Source organism: Ambystoma mexicanum, chromosome 3p, assembly GCF_040938575.1.
Source record: "Ambystoma mexicanum isolate Mex_15411 chromosome 3p, UKY_AmexF1_1, whole genome shotgun sequence".
NCBI lineage: Eukaryota > Metazoa > Chordata > Amphibia > Caudata > Ambystomatidae > Ambystoma > Ambystoma mexicanum.
The window spans coordinates 1,261,694,518-1,261,714,423 of record NC_090925.1 but is presented as its reverse complement, the minus strand read 5'-3'; the positions used below and the strand labels follow the sequence as shown (position 1 = coordinate 1,261,714,423).

At 45.2% G+C, this 19,906-nt stretch overlaps 1 protein-coding gene across 3 annotated transcripts in view; it reads right to left on the bottom strand.

The window, feature by feature from the left end:
* ZC3H7B (zinc finger CCCH-type containing 7B) overlaps positions 1-19,906 on the bottom strand; it is a 1,285,355-nt gene that overhangs the window by 1,078,831 nt on the left and 186,618 nt on the right. For all 3 annotated transcript variants that reach the window (XM_069652753.1, XM_069652751.1, XM_069652754.1), the window contains exon 2: positions 7,896-7,990. The gene's annotated coding sequence lies outside the window, so the exon portion shown is untranslated. The remainder of the gene's footprint in view (positions 1-7,895; positions 7,991-19,906) is intronic.

The following is a 19,906-nucleotide window of genomic DNA, read 5'->3' as shown; positions in this document are numbered from 1 at the left end:
TGATGGCCGACAGAATCAGGCGGCTCCTGTTTGGAGAAGGTTGGAGAGGGAAGACTGCTGAAGAGGAGAGGTGCTGCAGATACTTTGGAGAAGACTGGTGACAGGAGTGTTCTGCAGAGAGGAGTTAGAGAAGTGGCAGCAGTACAGAGAAGGTGGTGATTCTCTACAGAAGACAAGAAAGTGGTGAGAGAGAAAGGGGGAAAAGAGGGAGAAAGGAAAACCAGAAGTGGATTGGAATGTGGTAGCATAGCAGGAACAGGGTAAAGGAGGGAGCGTGAAAAAAATCAGGAATGGCGTGGCAGGCAGAAACAAGAGCAGAGGGAAGGGCGGGGAACACAAACCTGAAGTGGAATTGAAGGAATGAGTAACATTAGAAGATGCAAGACCTGGAGTTGATGATGGCGACAACAGGCCAAGGACAGTGAAGATTGGCCAGGGGTTTACGTGGAGTGAAAGGGGGAAAAAAAGAAAGCTCATAGAAAAGAGATCAGAATTTTATAAAGCTATTGAAAAGAGGCAAAGAGCAGGTTAGTCAACTATATTTAGGTGGTTTGTGAGAGCCAAATCAGGCAGGTCGGAAGAGGTTCCAGCAAGGGTCATGAAGCCTATTGACAGTTTTTGTATTTTTATAGTGCTTAGTGACTAAGCGCTAACCAAGGCAACAATCAGTACAAATTATGTTAAAAGGCAACAGATTACTGAGCAAGGAGGTTTTAAGACAAGTCTTGAAAAAAGAAAAAGATATTGAGTGCAAAGAGTGTGGAAGAGAGTTCCAATTTTGTGGGGCCAAAAGAGCAAAGGAGCAGAATCGTGAGGAGGCACAAGGAACATTAAGAAGAAAGATTCTGAATGAAGAGAGTGAACAAGAGCGTTAAAACAGAGGAGATCGTTATGGGTGAGCAATACTATAGAGACACTTAAATACAGTACACAGGCAATTGAAGAGTAAACTATTTTCAAAACGAGAGCCAGTGCAGAGAGAGCAAAGCAGAAGAAACAGAATCCAGAGGAGCGAGAGAACAAAGAACCCGGATATAGAATCGGTACATAGAGAGAAGGTGGGAAAGATGAGAGGTTGTAAGACCAAGAAGCAGAGAATAGAACAAGTGAGAAAAGACTAAAGAATATATTAGAAGTTTAGCAGAAGAAAAGGTGAGAACTAGACTTTTTTTAATGTTAAAAAGTTGATAACGGCAGAAGCAAGAAATCGAGAGAAAAAAAGAGAAAGATAATAAAGGGTCAAAAATGACACTGAGTTTACAAGCTGAAGGAGAACTACAAAGAGGCAAAGAAGGAAAGGAAAGAGAAAGAGGGAGGTAGAGGAGAGGGGAGGGGATAGCCGAAGCAGTAAGATACAGAACCTCTGTTTTAAAGGGATTAAATAGTAAGGAGACATCCAAGATTGGATTGCAAGAAGACCTGCAGAGAGAAGAATGAATAGAATCAGTAAAATATGGAAATGAGAAGAACATTTGAGAGTCATCCACCTATAGATAGCAGGAAAAGCCAAAAGACAAGATAATAGAACCAAAAGAGGAGGTATAAAGAGAAAAGAAGCCTTGGGGAACAAAATGTAAAATAGGAAGCGTAGAGGAAGAGTGGCCAGCCCAAGAAACCGAAAAAGTACACCCAGTAATATAGGAATTAAACAAATTTAACACTAAACCCAGGTTAGAGAGAAAAGATAGTATGAATAGTGTGATCAACCATATCAAAAGCGCCCGAAAGTTCAGGAAGGACAAAAAGAAGAACGTTTTGAGTGACGGCCAGATAAGAGAGAATTAGTGGCAAACAGAAGGGCAGTTTCCGTAGAGTGACCGGGACAAAATCCAGACTGAAAAGAAGGTAGCAAAGAGTGTGCATTAATAAAGGAAGGGAATAAGAACAATAAGCTCTAGAAGCTTAGAATGAAATGGAAGGAGGACTCTGCCGGCCTTTCTGGTCAAGTTCTGGCCTGGTTTTCCTCCTTTTTGGCGGGGCGCTCACAAACTGTCTCTCCGATTCCTTTTCACTCTCCCCGGACCCATTCTCTGTGGAGTCCCTCAGGGCTCTTCGCTGTCCCCTACTCTGTTCAACATGTGTTTTCAACCTCTTCGCGCCATTATCCACGCCTATGGCTTTTTGTGCTACTCCTACGCCGATGATACGCAAATTATTGTGCATCTTGATTTAACTCAGCCTGAGACGGTTGGTCGTTTGAGGAGTTGCTCAAAGGCAGTTGTCGATTTGATGGCTCTGAACTGGCTCAAATTGAATGGTGAAAGACCTAGGCGTAAAGATTCCGGCCTAGTTATCTATGGCTGAACAGGTTTCTTCTTCCTGTCAGAAGGCGCATTTTAAACTACGGACCCTACGGAAAGTGCTTCCTTGTATTCCATCTAAATCCCATGCTCCGGTGATATCATCTTTGCTAATCAGTAATATTGATTACTGTAACGCCTTGTATTTAGCTATCCTGTGATACTTGCTGCATCACCTGAAGTTGTTGCAGAACATGGCAGCAAGAGCAGTATTCCATACCCCTATCGGCGCCCATATGACATCACTTTTGCATCAGCTTCACTGGCTTCCAGTAAAACAGTGCATTCAATTTAAGTCGCTGTGTCGGATTCACAAAGCCTTCCATTAATTGGAGCAGAACACCTTTAATTGAAGTTCTGCCCCTACAAACCCTGTAGGTCTCTTCGCTCTCAATCTTTGAAAACTGTTCAGCCCCCTAGGTTCAGACCCTCTCGGATCGGTGGCCAAGCCTTCTCAGTGGCTGCGGCAAAGGCATGGAACTGTCATTTTTTGTGTGCGCGACATTTAGGCCCACCTTCCCTTTTGGCGGGCTATTAAAACGTTACTCTTTCCTATATGCCGATGATGTTCTGTTAACGCTAAGCCACCAGGAAAGATCACTCCCTGCCCTGTGGGAGGAGCTGGACAGCCTTAAAGCCGCATCAGGATTCTCCATCAAGCTAACAAATCCACTGCTATGGGCATCAACATCCCTAGAGCCTTGGTGAACTCCCTGGTGGCCAGGTTCCCGATTCAAATGGGCCAGATCACACCTCAGTTACCTGGGCATCCAACTCCTGAGTCAAATAGAATGAACTTATAAGGTGAACTTCCCGCTCCTGCTCAAAGAGCTGCAGTCGGACCGCTCCCGCTGGCAAAGGCAGGAGATATCTTGGATGGAGAGGATCACAGCTCTAAAAATGAACCTGGTGCCAACACTACTGTTCCACTGCCTGGTCTCCTGATGTCTATCCCCAAGAAAGACAGACTGAAACTACAAGCAGACATATTGCAGTTCGTATGGGGAGGGAAAAAACCATGTATCACCAGACGGGTCCTGCTCAGAAGCCCTAGAACCGGAGGTCTGGGGGTCCCCGAAGAGGACAGATACTGTCTAGCGGCTCAGCTCTCGGCAGCATTCATGTGGCAACCAGACCCCAATAAACCCTGCTCGTTAAAACTGGAGGAGGACTGGAGCCAATTCCCCCTGGAATCCCTGCCACACATTACCTGGCCCAGAAACCCCACAAACGCTGGGCCACTCACAGCGACTAGGAACACTGTGGAGAGCTGGAAGAAGGCGGCCAGGAAATGGAACTGCAGGAACACAGTGGGCCCACTCACCCCGGTCTGGGAGAACCCAGACTTCACTCCTGGGTTGGGACCAAACGTTTTCTTCAGGTGGAAGGCAGGTGGAGTGAGGTACATTGCAGATTTCTATGCAGAAGGCACTCTGCTCACATTTGAGGGCTGCAAAGAAGTTCCAGGTCCCGGAAAGCAAACGTTTTCATTACGCCCAGCTCAGACATTGGCTGGCCCACGACTTGATGAATACACGTGGCAGCAGAGACCTGATGGCGCTGGAACGGACATTGACCGCAACCCCACCCAAGGGGAAAATATCAACTTTGTATAAGCTGCTGGACAGTGCATCGCCTAAGCTAAAGGAGCCTGTACATGACACGATGGGAGCGAGGCAGAGAATGGATGCGGCAAGGTGGATTCGCATTTGGACGAGGACCCACGTGAGCTCCAAGTGCGTCACAAATAATAAGGGGGCAATTAAGGTCTGCTACAGATGGTACCGGACACCGGAGATCCTACATAAGTGCAACCCTGCCATACCACTGCACTGCTGGAGAGGCTGCACGGACTCTGAGACATTGTTCCACCTCCTATGGGAGTGCCCGAAGTCAGTCCAGTATTGGAAAGCAATCCTGGAACAGATCAGGCTAATCACAGGCCTAACTATTCCATGGGACCCCGGGCATAATATTGTAGGGTGACATCGGCGAGGGGCAATTTCCAATGACGGGTTGACTTGTGGACCTCTGCACACACCTACTCACAGACACCAAAATTACAATAGCTAGTCTGTGGAAACATCCCGAGGGCCCAGCGATCCCCATGTGGTGGGTAAAGTGTTGGGACATTGCTGCAGTTGAGAAGATCACTGCCTTCCCCTTTGGCAACAGGAGTACATTTTACAGAATTTGGTCCCGGTTCTTAGACTACGCACAACAGTTCCCCTGAGTAGCCAGGCAACCACTGCTCCTCCCGCTGGCTGGCAAAAGACAACTATTCCCAACGAACCCTGGCAGCAGTTGCCCAACCCACTGCCGATTTCAGAGACTATTCCCTCCTTCCTTAACCTATAACTGAAGCAGTTGCCCTCCCGAAACCCCCCCCCCACCCTCTCGACATACTCCTCCCAAACCCGTTCACCTTGTGTGAGGTCGTTTTGATATATTTTTAATACTTTCTCTTGATAGAATTACATGTATGAGGCATAGCGCACTTAATTGTTTGTGAAAATTCAATAAAAAGTCTTGTTGAAACAAAAAAAAACAGCCTCTCTTTTGAGTACTCTTGACCCCTTGGCGGGCTCCCATCTCCACAGTTGTAGCGCCATGATGTGCTTTATAATTACGAATAAGATAAGATAAAGGATGAAAATTAGAGGGTAAAGAAGAATCAAGGGTAGGTTTTTTCAGGATAGGAAGTATAGCAGCATGCTTAAAACACGATGGAACAATAGCCAGTGGTCGAAGTGTACGAAAAGAAGGAGTGGAACTATGTTCCCTGCTGGCCTGCACCCACTCTCCGCAAACCCCATCACCACGTCCCCACCCACACACAATACACACCCCCAAACACTTGCACCTGCTGTTTAAAGGAACGTTCAGTGCAGTGCACTGAAAGTGCAAATTTCAACTTCTTCCTGCACATTTATTTTAAAACGAAACCATTCCGGAGCGGTTTCTTTTTAAAATAAAAGTACAGGAGCTGTAAAGGGTAAGTTAAAAATGTATAGGAGCACCGCTCCCGCTCACTTCGACCACTTACAATAGCAGTAGAAAGAGATATTAAAGACAGCAGTGAGATAACGTAAAAGTAAGGAGTACACTGGGAGGATTAAGGAAGAAGAAAGGGAATCCTCAGAAGAGGTGGGATGAGCCCTAGCCAGGGTTACAGAATAACAGCCTCCACAAGAGGTTGGAATGTTGATAATACAAGAAGAGAAGAGTCAAGCTTAGTCGGAAGTAAAGGAGAAAACTTTAATGATGAAGCAATAGAAGAACAGAGCAAAAACATTTTTGATGTAAAGTAATTAGCAAAATCAGATGTAGAAAGGGGAAGGAGGAGGATCAGGAGAAGAATGAATATTGCAAGATTTTGAAAAAACGAGGATGCGACTCCAGTGAAGTAAAAAGAGACTGAAAGTACTCCTGCTTAGAAGACAGAAGAAAGTCATAGATAGAATGAAGTTGAGATAAAGAAGATAAGTTAGTTGTTAAGCCAGATTTACGCCAACGCCGTTCAGCCTGACGGAGAGAGCGGTGAGCAGCCCGAAGAGAAGGTGGCATCTTAGGTTTGGAGGGCCGATAGGATGGAGTGAAAGCAAGCAACTGAAGGATAGAGAAGACTGAGTGAACCAAATACAGTATCAGACAGAATAGAAGAAACAGAGTCGACAGAAAGAGTGGAAACATTTGCAATAGCAGGGAGAGATCTAAGATCACAACAGCTAAAAGTAGTTTAGGATTGGGGCAGAGGAACTAAAGGCAGCAGAGAAAAGGGGAAAGATGAAAATGATCAGAAGAGTAAATAGGAAGAGCAGTGACTGAAGTTAGAAGCAGAAATAGTAGAGAAATTAAGATTAAGAGAAGACCCCGATATGCGAGGAAGAGGAGTTGGAATTTGGAGAAGAGAATAAGAATGAACAAAAGCAGAATAGTAGCGTGGATAGAATATAGATTAAGATGAAAATCACCCAAGAGAAATAAGAGTGCAAGAAAAGGCAGAAGAGTTGAAAGGAGGGTATTAAGATCATCACAGAAAAAACGAGACAGGGACAGGAGGGCAATAAATAACAATATGAAGGGGACAGGAAAAGCAGCAATAATGATATTCAATTGATGTAAAACAAAGACGATCAGACTGAGAATGAGTTGAAACAGGAGGAACAGAAAATAGAATAGCAACCCCACTGCCACGACCAGAAGGGTAGTGGTGGGTGGGAGAAAACCGACTGAGGAGAAGAAAGCAAAGCATGCGTGGCAGTATTAAAAACAGAATCAACCAAGTTTCCGTGAGTCAAAGAAAACAAAAACAAAAATGGGAGAAAAGGTGCCGAACAGAGTGAGCTTTATTGTTGAGGACACAAGAGTTCCATAAAACTACATTAAAAGTAGGAGAGTGAGGGACGGCCCTGGCTGAGTTTGAATTTGAGGGCGCGTGTTGCGTGCCGACTGTAGAGGAAGAGGAGGGGAGAAAGCGAGGAGTGGGGGTAGAAGTAAACACTCAAAGAAGACAATAGAGACACTGGAATGTAAAGTGCATTTTATTGAGTATTTAAAAAGTATGAGAGCTCAGTCAGAGGGGGATAATTAAGATTAGAGAGATTATGAGAAGACTTTAGTGTGGACATACAAACGAGAAGGTGGCATACAGGAATAAAGAAAAGAAAAACAAGAAGAAATGGTAGAAGGCGAGATAGGACTACGCCAATAGTTGTACAAGGATCCACAGCACCGGCCAGGGAAGGGTGCATAGGCAGAGAAGAAAGTCCAGATTACGCAGAATGGTAGTATGAACAAAGAAGAAAGGAACAGGGAACCAGAGCGGTCAGAAACTGCATAGTGACAGTAAAGCTGCTCCCAGAAACAGACAGCAGCAACACAACTTTGCTGAACTTCGCCTTTGAATTTAAAACAAAAGAGAAGCGATCCAGCAAACCACACCAGTAAATAGAGTGGGAGCAGCAAGGATCAATAGTCTGGGATTACCCGAAATAGTCCATTCCGTATCAACATGAAATGAGAAACCCTGATTGGCAAGTTTGACAACTAAAGAAGGTCAGTTTAATTTTCATCAACCGGACACATTTGAACACACCAGGCTTGTTATTAGCTTCTTCAGCTGGAAGCCTTTTCACACCTGGCTAAAAGCTTACAATTTGAAATGTTTACCCCTTCCTTAACAACATATGGAAGTCTAATGGAAACCCTCCTTCGGAATCTACAGGAGTTGCCACAGGAGATTAGGTAGAAACCAAATTAATGAAGGTAACTCCTGGTTTGACCCAGAATGTTGAGAACTGAAAACTCTCTTGAGTATACCCGGAAGAGTTGTGCATGTGGAGAGGCCAGGAGTTGTTGCTCAGTCTCTCCCACTAAATTTAGAACATTCTCAAAAACGCTTAAACATGAATATGGTTGGTGGGTGGTGCTAATCTACAATGAAACCAGGTCTAGGCTATAGACAAATCTGAATTTCTGCTAGATGGCATTTCATCGAAGAACCATAATTCTCATTTAGCTGCAGTTACTAACCACATGCAAACATACAACCCAATTTTAATAAGAACATCTTCATTTTTTGTCTGCACTTACTGTGCTGCCAACGTTATGGAACATGTCTACATCTGGACAGAAGACAGGAACTCTGAACCATCTTCGAGAATCCTATTGTTGGTGTGGAAAAATTCCTGCAAAAAAGAAAGGATTCACTTTAGGTATGATAGGGTGTCTAGGGACATACTTATTAGAAGCATCCCTTTTCCATTACTTATTGTCAGATCAAGTAATCAAAGTCGTGGTTAGTGAAATAGATGCCCAACAATTACATGCAATAGGAAAAATGTACAACAAAATCTACCTATATGTTACTAGATAATTTTCTGAAAATGATGCTGAAGTTTATATACAAGGAACGAGTGTGGATGCAAGAGAAGAACTATTCCAACTTACAAGCACCAAATCAACAGCTCACATCTTGAATAACACCTTACTACTAGGCAAAAGCTGTTTAACAAACAACCAGCCAATTATGAATGAGATGTAAAACTTGAGAGACAAGCACAGGAGGTAGTGATGAAATGCAAAACTAGAACTATAATAACTTGGTGCCTTAATGTATAATCAGCAGGAAGAGAAACACTTCTGCAATGTGTATAAACAGGTTGAGTTATTTAGAACTATTACAGTAGTAACATTTAATAGGGCTGGCTACCATTATCTCAAAGGTCAAACAGTGAGCAGTCTGGCCTTTTTACAAAAGGTTGCTTACTCTGATATCCACAGTTTAACAAATCCGGGATTGTATTTGCCCTTTTCCTTTACAAACCTAAATATATGGTGTTTGGGTGCCTCTGGCAAATGTCCCCATTGGATATCTACATTATAGAGCTTTAAGAGACAGCACATCTAATCTAGAGGCTTCATGCCCCATGAGCTAGAACCAGTGATTCTTGGTACACAGAGGACACCAATAGTGAAGGGGTTCCAGAAGAACGTCTAGGGTACCAGGTTCTGTAAAGATGCGCATGTAGTCCATAGTTACATTGGGCCCATGGAGGTCCTGGGGACCCCCTTCCTTTGCATATTAGGTTGTTACGCTCACCTGGTATCCACACGGGCGCCACCCAGCCGGGTTATTCGCTGGTATGCTTCTCAGCTTTGCCCTGATGTGGTCTGCGGGCAAGGTTCTGCCTGCAAATACAGGAGGACTGTGTTCAAGACTGATCGACTGGGGTAAGTATCCTCCCTCCACCCCCGTATGAGGTCAGTCCCTCTGGCGCCCTCTTCTCACCTTGTGGTAGAATTAGGCATGTTCTCCGTCCTGCCTCCTTTGCAGGGGAGCCTCGTCTTTCATGGGCGAGTGTGGCCCAGTTACTTCACTGACGCCGGCCCTTTTGATATTGTTCAGGTAGGTCTTATTGCTGTTCTTTAGGTTTGTTGCTATCCTGCATGCCTTTCAATGTTTAAAATGTCTCTTTCTCCCTTAGGTATGCAGAGCTTCAGCGCAGCGAACTGGCTTGGTTGAGCCCCGCTGGTAAATGATAGAGCATTAAGAGCGCTATGATGCAGTAAGTAAGCGCTATGCGCAGCGCTGCGAAGTCTTGCCTTTGCTAACCTGCATTTTCCTTCCTTGTAGGTCGCGGTGTTCTTCAGTGCGAGTGGAATGTCCAGAGTGGTGCCAGCCGAGAGGTGAACAGCCAGGTAAGCCTTTTGAGCAGTTTGTAATTTGTAAATGTCTCTACTGCTTTCTTTAATGTTGCCTCTATCTTCCTCTTTCAGGTCGTTCTGTCCGGGAGGCGTGCAGATTCGAGGAAGCGGTTCTCAGTAGCAGCGAGTAGCTAAAGATGAAGACTGCAGGTAAGATGCTGCTGCTAATGATGTTCCTTTTGTCTCCTTGCAGGTTCTACTTCTCCGAGATTCGAGGGAATAGTGGACACAGTGAGCATCACGTTGCAAGCTGGAAAGTAACGCGAAGCGTGTGGTCTTGCTCGGGTGTGGTTTAAATAGCCCCAACAAAATAGTCCAGGTAAAGTAGTCCCTAGGCTACCACACCCAAAACACTAGACCGCATAGCTTGGTTCTTAGGAACCAAGCTATGTGGATGCCTCCATGTTGGCTGACAATACAATAAAGTAGCTCCCAAGCACATTGTTTTTCATGGTGTATGAGCCTGGCGCCATAGCTGCCAGGACTGGCCCCATGAGGGCTTTTGAAGAGGATGCCAGGCTCTAGAGGCCAGAGTCCTGACTCCACCTGGCCAATGGATTTGCCAGAGGCGATTTTGGGCGAGGGTGGCGACATAGGTCTATGCAAGGCCAGTAACTATGGGCATGGGACTAGAAAGGAACAGAGGTGCATTCCAGGGCGGTTGTGAGGAAGTCTTTCAGATAAAGTGGTAAACTGGCCTCCCAAGTGTTTTTATGGGGAAATAAGTGAGGTGTGGCTCTGGAGAAACTAGCAGAGAGGCGCTGTACCTGTGTCAAAGGGGTGCTGCCCACCTTCATCTAGAGCTCACTACCAGAGTAATAATTTCCTTTGAAAGGAAATATAGCTCACACACGAAGACAAGGCCCTTGCAGTAGCAAAACATCCATCTGAATTATAAATGTTGTCAGAGAAGAAAAGCTTAAAAATACTCTAATGCTAGTGTAAACAAGTAAGGCGTCGCAATACCCAGGAGATAAGGACGCCTCTCTGGACATCTTTCAGGTACACAACTGAATTAAAAAAGATGTATCTAGGGTTTGAATTGCACCTGTCCTAGTAAGTACATTTGAACAACCTTAGTTTGTTTACAATGATCTACAAATGATTTGTTCTACTTCAGGGCTCTTATGTTAGGAATCTACTTGCCTGCTACACAGTACCACTGTATTCACCCATTCACAGACTTTGCTCATAGCTTAACTGGCATTTTAAAACCCACAAACAGCCATGGCGCTCATTTACCTGTTTTACTGCAGTAGTTTTGCACCAGACTACTTTCATGTTACATTCCAGGTTTTTGGGTTAAATCAGCTGATGCATTCTGGTAGATGTAGCCTTTGCCTTTTGGACAGCATACAAGCTCCTGCAGGCCGGGCTACCCAGAGAGGACAAGGCTTTAATTGCAATCCACTGCTGCAAGGTACTGAAGCCTGGACTGGGCTTAATTGGACACGGCTACCCCAGGCTGCAATCTGCTCCACCCTGTTGGGCTGTGCGCGGGAGGGCGTAATAGGCTCACTCTTTTGACCCAGTGTTCTATCAACTGCCTTTACCTGGAGTTCCTGCTTCATGCGGTTTTCGAATCTTTCATGCCATCTTGTTGCTGGTTACAAATTCCTACCTGCTATAGCTGCTTTCCAGTTTGTCTTGTTTGCAGTTAAAGCAAATCCTTTTTTCTGAAAGTATTTGTGTTGCCCGTTTGCCATTTCCTGTGAGCAGAACAGTACCTCCCCTCCCTACCCCCCCCAACCGGCTCACAGACTCACCATGTCGCTTTACAATCCAAGTTTCATGCTTTACTTGCTAAGACTCTTGTCCATAGTTTAAGTACCTGATTTTTAGTGTACTTAGTTCTCTGAACAACGCATTTGCAGCAAAGTATTGTCTGTTACTACTGCACTGAGTTTCATGAACCACATATTTGCTGAGCTGGCAGCGGCCCTTTCTCTTGTCTATGACTAGTGCACAGAGTTTCTTGAACCATGTATTCACTGAGTTGGCAGTGACCGACTACCTTTCCTATGACTAAAGCTTTGTTTCATGATATTCATAGAATGCTAGGTTTCCCAGTTGATGTGTGTCAACTTTCCTTGCCTAAGACCCCGCCTACAGCCTCTGACTACAGTTTCTGCTCTTTGCTTCTTTTTTCTGCCTGTCCTGTACTTGGTTATTTCTATCCACTCTTCTTTTCCCTCTTGATTACAAATTGGTCCACTGTTGTCTCTCAGCTCTGTATCCGTATACAGTGTAACCCCCCGGGTTGGTCTCCATTATGATCAGATAAGGGAAAGACTTCAGTTCCCTTAGTCTAGTTCATTCAAGTCTTACCTCTCTCAGTAAACGGTCTCCAGCTTTACCCTTTTACTGAGTACAACCATCAACATCAGCCCGTCTTACCCATGACGTTGCTGCACGATTGTTGTTAAGAGTAATCTGCTGGTACTGATCCAAAGGGCTTTCCCTAATCTCATGGAGACCCTTGATCATATTCCAGTACACCCTTTACTCTGACCAATCTGTATTACCCAGTATATTTGCCTGCCTTCGCTTTCTCTCCATCACTTTTCTTCATCCCGCTCCTGCAGTTCCTGTGGCTACCTGGCTCCTCATAGATTGACTGGTATGTATCCGGTTTCTGTTATATGTTAATTGTTGCCTCGCCAGTCAACCAAAACTACAGTGTGTACTCTATATCTGTCGTCATGTGCGCTCCTGACATCTTAATTGGAAATACTAGGTATTCAGTTCATATGGGATTCCCTAAAAAGAATTTATACACTCCAACACTTGACATTAATAAAATACAGGTTAATGCGCATGCATGCTCACATAGAAAAAACTTATTGGCATACCAAGAAATAAATGAAGAAAAATGATGCAAGATAATACATAAAATCATGTTAAAAAAGAAAGAAACTAAAGTTATGGGGAGTGGGGATAGAACACAAACTTGATCAGTACATTAGTCATGATATTCTGAAATTTCTGAATTAACAGCATGTTTAGACAATACAAAGGATATCATGTTATATGGTTGGCAGCTGAGATAAACATACATTATTCTGCACCCTATCTCTGCAGAGTTTCCAAAAATGACAGCGTGCAGCGCAGGAAAAATAGAAGTGATTTGTGTTGTCCCAAAATAGTGAATGGTCTATATGCTTCAACCACCAAAGTGCCAGTGCTCAAATGAGATGACATCAATTAAGATGAAATTAATATTGAAAACGGTGTCCTCCTACCAATATATTTGCAGTGACACACTCTTGCTAATTTTGTTACAGTTTCTCTGCCTTGCCCACCATCTGCAATATGGCCGATACCTTCTGCACATTGGAAGTGCCTCACTCAGCTCGGCCTGCAGCATCAGTGATTGGCCAGCATTTGCCACTTAACACCAATCAGGGTAGCAAGCAGGCAAGAAGCCAGCCCCCTGCAGAGCATGATGGAGCACCCCCCCCTGTAAACTTTCTCCCAGACCTTCAACCCCAACGGATCCATAAAACCCTCCGCTCGCCTGGTAAGCAGCCATGAGGGACAACGCACTATCCTCCGCTCCTGGGCACCATCCCTGCTTTTCACTGCTCGATTTGATCATTTATATAGCGCACCTAACCCCTCAGGTATCTGGGCGCATTGTGTAAGGTTACGTAGTTACAGGTGAGAAACATGCAAATACAATGATATATATATACATAAGTTATGTACAAACATGAGGCAATATGTTGATGGTTGGTTACAATTAGCAAGGAGGAACCAAGGCTTATGGCATCTCCTGGGTGAGGAGCCAATTTTTTATTTTTTTTCTGAAGTAGGAGAATGAGAGTTCTGCCCTTAGGTCAAAAGGTAGGGAGTTTCACAGTTTCGATGCCAAGACCAGGAAGCTGCTGACCCCTGATTTCTGAAGGTTAAATCTAGGGACTCTGAGGCAGTGTTGCTGTGACGACCTAGTAGGTTGGTTTTAATGGCTTTTAGTAAGTTTGCAACTCAGGTATTTGGGTGCTGAGTTGGACAGGCATTTATGGGTGAGAGCTAGAGTTTTAAACAAGATTCTGTTCTTAACTGATAGCCATTGGGAGTTAAGTCTGCCAGCTGATATGTGATGAGATCTCGGTATATTGAGGGCAGATCTGAGCGCATTATTTTGAAGTATTTGTAATTTTTTCAGGTTTCTCTTGCTCGTTCCTAGGTATAATAAATTACAGTAATCCAATTTGGAAAGAATAAGTGCTCTTGCTAAGGTAGAGCAACTTACTGTAGTCAGGCAAGGTCTGCAGACGTTTATTAGTTTACAAGTGTAGGGTGTGGCAGAAGCGGTCACATTCACTTGTCTGGTCAAAGTCAAGGATGACTCGATGTAGAACCCAAGTGTTTTGACTTCCTCGGAGACCGGTATATTGGTGCCATCTATATCAAATTGTCAAGTTTGTTTAGTCTCGATTAGGACCCAATAAGAAGTAGCTCAGTCTCGTCATCATTAAGGCAGAAACCATGTGTGGCCATCCATGCCAGGATGACAAGGTAGATTTTGTTCAGTAATTCTGCGTCAAGGTCATAATTTCCAGTGATGGGGATGAGAATTCGGGTGGCGTCTGCATAGCTAGTATAAGTGACACCCAAATGGTCAAGGTCATCAAACAGGGGCTTGGCAAAAATATACAGCGATAGTGAAACGCACAACCCCTGTGGTACTCCGCAGGTCACTGGAGCTGGATCAGCTGAAACAGTAGGTGCAAAGACCCTCATCATTCGATTGTATCCAGGCAGTTGCTTTGTCTGAGAAATGGGCTGCTGATCTTTCCCATCTACCTATCAAGATTTTCCTGTCCACCACTGACATCACCACCATGCTATGCATACCTGTGAAAAAACTAGAATTTAGGTGTTCTTACATCTGCGCATCCATTTTCGTTTTTGTGCTTAGAATGCCCCTCATATGGGCGAGACTTCCCCTCTATGCTCACTGCTCATCTTTCACTTATCTACGGAGTCCTTACTGTGTGGCAGCAGGATTGATGTTGCCCCTCACTCCATGAGGCAAGGCTTTTCCAGTCTGTGTAATTGTACCCATTTGACTCATATGCTGCCTGATGCAGCCCCCTGGAACATGAGGTGAGGCTTTGCCAGTCTGTGTACACACACCTTTTAATGTCTAACCTTATGTTTATTCTCGAACTTCAGCAATGTACCTTCTATAAATAGCGCCTAGATGCCTCAGGGCTTTTTGCGCTGAAATAAATGCAAGAATAAATAAAGTCTCATTTAAAATGACTTATTATTGCCACTTCAGATACCTGTAGTGCCTCTAGGTATGCATTTAATTTTTGTTATTGGTGTTCTGCTTACCACTGAGTGTTTGGTTTATCCAATTATACCAGGATATCCTCCATTGACAAGATCAAAACAAAAGTATGCTTACATAGCTCTAAAGAGTGCAGAAGTAGAAAACTAACACACAGTTGGCAGAGTGATTGCTATAGAATGATTTGGTATGAAAATAAAGAGAAAACCTATCTTTCCCTATATCTATAAGTGGTTTCCCTGCATCAACGAAAGTGCTAATGGGTCTGTCAGGATGTCTTAGTAACTTAAAGAGTCCACCATCCTGTGTCAAAACGTCCCTATATCTGTCCCTTACAACTATTATTAAATTAATCAGTTGTACCAAAGTTCTTGGTCCAGGAGACTCACTCCATCCTCCTGGACTGGGTAGCACAGTTTAGGTTGCAAGTTCCTTACCAGGGCGAATGACTCCCTTCCCCTGGTTTTTGTGCTTCACACACAAACAAAAGGTTTGCAGATCCTCCAAGACTCTGCTTTAGAAAGTTCACTATTTTGTATCCCAAGGGGGAATGACTCCCTTCCGCTGGATCACTGGTTTGATCCTCCTTACAGGCTCGTTGCCAGGAGAATGTCTCCCTTCCCCTGGCCTTTCTCATACACTTAGGTTCACAGTTCAATACTCTGTTTTTTTCTGGCAAACCTGCTTCACTCAACTGCCAGGTACTGCTCAGAGGAAGGCAGTTTATACTGGTCTTCTGTTGTGGGTAAAGTTCCCAGAACCGAATCTCTTTACTATGTGGGTTTGCAGACGTGGGTTTGGGTTACTTACCTTCCAGGTACTGCCACAAAGAAGATGACTTGCGTTATGCTTCTGTTATCGGTTACTCAACCCTTCCCTGGTGGTCAGTGGGTCTGCTTGACGCCCAAAACAAGGAAGACTCCCTCTCATTTTCTCTAGGCTTGTGTGCGGGCCCCAGAACCTTCTCGGGTGGCCAGTTATCACTGTACCCACTGGGATGAGGGAATTCTATCTCGGAGGCTATGCTTGGCTCTCCATTCTACGGGGTCTTCTGCATTTCCAGTTACCCGTTTCCTTAACGGGAGGAGACACGGCTTTCCAGGGTTCATAGTTCCTTGCCAGCTTCTCTGCGGTTCCCTTCAGCTCCCCGCTTGGAAAAAACACCTGTTTGGACCTGGTGGTCTACCTCATAACACCTGGGAACTGCTACTCCTTCGGCGGGCTGATTAGGAGTCGGTCTCCTGCTGACTGCTCTGCTGCTTCAGCGCCGGTGATGTCTCGTCTCCTCGCATTGGTTCGAACTTCCTGGGAAGCAGGCACCCATTACCAACTTCCATGGTAGAAGACGCAGAGTACTTTTTCAGTTTCCTTATTATAGGGCTTGTCCCTCGCTTGCGTAATGGCAGTCCATGTTAGTGGCTCAGTGGTAATCCTCATGCCTCTCAAGCCACCTCGTCCCAGTACTTTTAGTTTTGTCAGTTTTCCATAGCCTACAGCAATACCCGACTTTACTATAAGTAGTTTACAGATGTACATGGGTGTGTTGGGCAAGGCACTGGGGTCTACACAGCAGGGTGGTGTGTAAGGTGTTGGGTGTTCTACTGCATTCTCCCTAGATGGTCGTCCTTGTCCCTAGAGGGGGGGGTGGGGGGGGAGTCTCCCTCTATGAGATCCTCCCGCTGAGAGCCATCACCAGGGGCACTATCGGGTAGCAGCCTCACCTCCATGGCCTCATGGGAAGTGGCTCCGCATTTGGGAGAAGTGACGACATCTAAGGATTCATCACATAGAAAACAATAATAATGTAGCGATTTAAGCTAACAATATCTTCAGTAACTAACCTGGTCTTAGTCTTGCCATTTTAAGCAAAAAAGTTATGTTAATTCTCTGTTTCTTTTAAATTATCATAGTTTCCAAATACTGCGACTGTGTGTGATGACACAGGTCTGGGCGGGTCCAATAGCCTTATCTGTTCACAACTGTGTATGTTAGCAGGGATCAAAGCAGGTTTCCCCAGAAAATAGCAACAGGCCCAAGTTTTAGAGTTGTATTATTAATTACCAGTCAAAGGTAATAGGCATCATTATTGTTGGTTGACTGTTAGCCAGGTCCCTGCTTACCTTATTTGTTCCGATACAGACTTCCGTCAGTCTCATTGAGTTTAGGCAGCAAGCACCATCTTGACGTGATTATTTAAAATAAGGCAAGAAACTTTGGATGCTTCACTGTGCTTTGGTTCTTACTACGTGGGTGCCATTTTGGTGTGATCATTGAGATGCGATAAAGTAATGTTGGTGCAGTATTCAAAACTGTAAATTCATTAAGTTATTAATCATTTAAGTTATGGAGGTTCCTCATATGTGAACTAAACATCAGGCCTATTTTTTGGTGATCGATATACAGGACTTTTTAGGCTTAATTTTTGTTTATAGACTGCAGACCCCTATTACTAAGTCCCATATGGTTCGTGGGTACTGTGAGGATGCAGAAGTAGACGCGGGACACAAAGGTGGCATGCTTGCTGTCAAACATTTATTGAAAGAAAATAAAGTGGAACATATCTGTATCACCCTAAAACTAAGATAAGTTTCCCTGCCTCAAACAAAACTAAGGATGTCACAACGTCCGTCAAAAGTAAAATTGCCCACTGTCCTATGTTCCAAACCTATTTCCCTTACACTTAAAAAAAAAAAGAAGATAAAAACAGAAACACGATATGCACGATATGCCGCAACTCCAGAAGGGCATGTCCTTCCCTCCTGGATAGTTTTAGGCATTTCATAAATGATGGGGAATATCCTCCTTCCCCTGGCTGTCAGTAGGCCTTTCTATACGGTTTCACACAGATGGGGGAGGGGGGCACGGGGGTGGCGGTGGTTGGGTGCTGTCTTCCTTCCCCAGGCTGTCCTATGCAACCATCTACAGTTCCACCAAGATGGTGAAAATGTCTCCCTTCCCCAAGCCTCTTCCAGACTCTCTTTCAACAGTCACAATGATATCTGGATTTTTACCACAGGATACATCTTTCATCCCCAGGTCTTCTCTCCATCTTTGCCAGAGGATATCCCTCTCTTCTGGTTATATGGGTCCCAGAACCCTTTCTCTGGTTTTTATCTTTCACAGGCCTGGTTCACTATCTTGTCAGGCAATGTCTTATGTAGAACTCTACAAACTTCTCAACATTCGGGTCCCAGACCCTTATCACTCGGTTTCCTTGGAGTGCTCTCTCACCCAGTACGTTTTGTTTCCATTTGGACGGTTTGGTCCCAATGGGACTAGGAAAATGGTTATGTACCTCCTCGCGGCCACAGCCTCTAGGATTTCCCTTAATGCTATTTTACCACTACATTTGTGGACCGTCCCAACCTCGCCAACCTTTTGCTTTTGTTACAGCCAGCTGTCCTGACTTTTTCCAGAGGAGCACAGCCTTCTGCTGCAATCCACTGGGCTTTTGCTCATCGTTATGGGGAAACGGACATGTCCTTTCATTTGACTTTGTTGCCACTTCTGGCAACTGCATTTCATTGTGCAAAGTACATTACTGTACCGTGCAATCGGGTTATTGCGTTTACGGGCCCTAGACATCCACTAAGGATTGTTTGGTAAATGGATAACGTGCCTATGAGTAGGGCAGCAGAAGCTTTTTTCATGTATTTTTACAATATTTTACCGAGCCATATCACCCTTACTGCGTTTGACTCATGACTGTGGCTAGTGGCCATCACAGCCGTGCCACAAGGTCTTTTGTCTTCTCCTTTGGCCATTTTGACCGTTGGCCTTGCCCCTAGTCTTTGCAAACCAGAAAACCCTTATTTGGGCATGCTGCTGACCCCAAAAGCCGCCTTTTTTTCACAGGCTATTGCAAATCACGTGTGGAGGTACCCAGGAAGTGGGATGGGATGGTCTGGGCCCAATCCACACTTCTGGTGCCAGGATTTCTGGTGTTTACGAGGGCATGAGAGCCGCAGTGGTCCCTCATTGGACCACTGCTGGCATGTATGAGTGGGGCAGACCTCCTCATTGGCCAGCTGGGTGCAAGCACTCACTGGACTTGTGGATATGAGCAGGGATCCTGAATGCAGACCCGCAGATCAGCAACAGGTACAAAGTGACCTGTAGACGGAGAAGTAGCCAGAAGAGTCGAGCAGACCCAAGGACTATGGAGAACCGCGCAGAGGAAGGTTGGCACCCTGAGCCCACTGTTCCGGTAGAGCCCTGCTTTGCGCTCGATCACTGAAGACCTGTAAGGGCGTTTCAACCCTTTGGAGTGGAGGGGACCAATCAATCTCGACGTCTCCTGGTTGCCCTGCAAAAGCGCCTTCTCAGAAGTGTCCCTGGGCCATCCAGTGGACTGTCCAGCTCGAGCCTTGGCACCCATGCAGGAAAGTTGTCCTATCAAGTTTTGCCTCGAGCTTTAGAGGGAATCCTAGCCTGCACTGCAAAGCACCTTCTTGCCAAATGTCTTCATCTCAGCTGGGCCACGAGAGAGAAGCGTGTTTCAGACCGTGAGACTTGGGTGCTCGTGCGTCACTGTGCGACAGTGATGGTCACTGTTGGCGATGTTCCCCGCATTTTGTCACGTGTCCTGGGACAAGCTGCATCGGTGTCTCTTTTGCCCTGCAACCAAGACGAAAGATATAGCTCCTGGTGTAAACCGGACCCACATCTGTACCTGCAGCGCCTGTGCACTTTGAAGCCGAAACAAGGGTTGGAATTCGTACTCCAGGCAACCTTCTCGAGACTTGCTAAGTTTGGACCTGGAGTAAGCCAAGTGCCGGGAGTATTGCAACCACTTACCGATGGGCACTAGTTCATTCATTGCATCTTTAAGCACAAAGGATCCCTTGTGGTCCCTGCCTCTGCTTCCTAAAGCCCTCCGAATGTTGGGAATAGCTTTGTTCTCCAGAGCAGATCTTCCCCCTGACTCGTGGAACCTGTTTTGCACACTTCAGAAACCTGTCTCTATCTTTACCAGCTCCTTAGATATTGTACTTCACGCACGACCAAAAGCTTTTATGCGCAAATCTAACATTGAGCACAAGACTCCACTCATCGTAGGGCTGGATGGACTTCTAAAGTTAGGGTAACACATCTC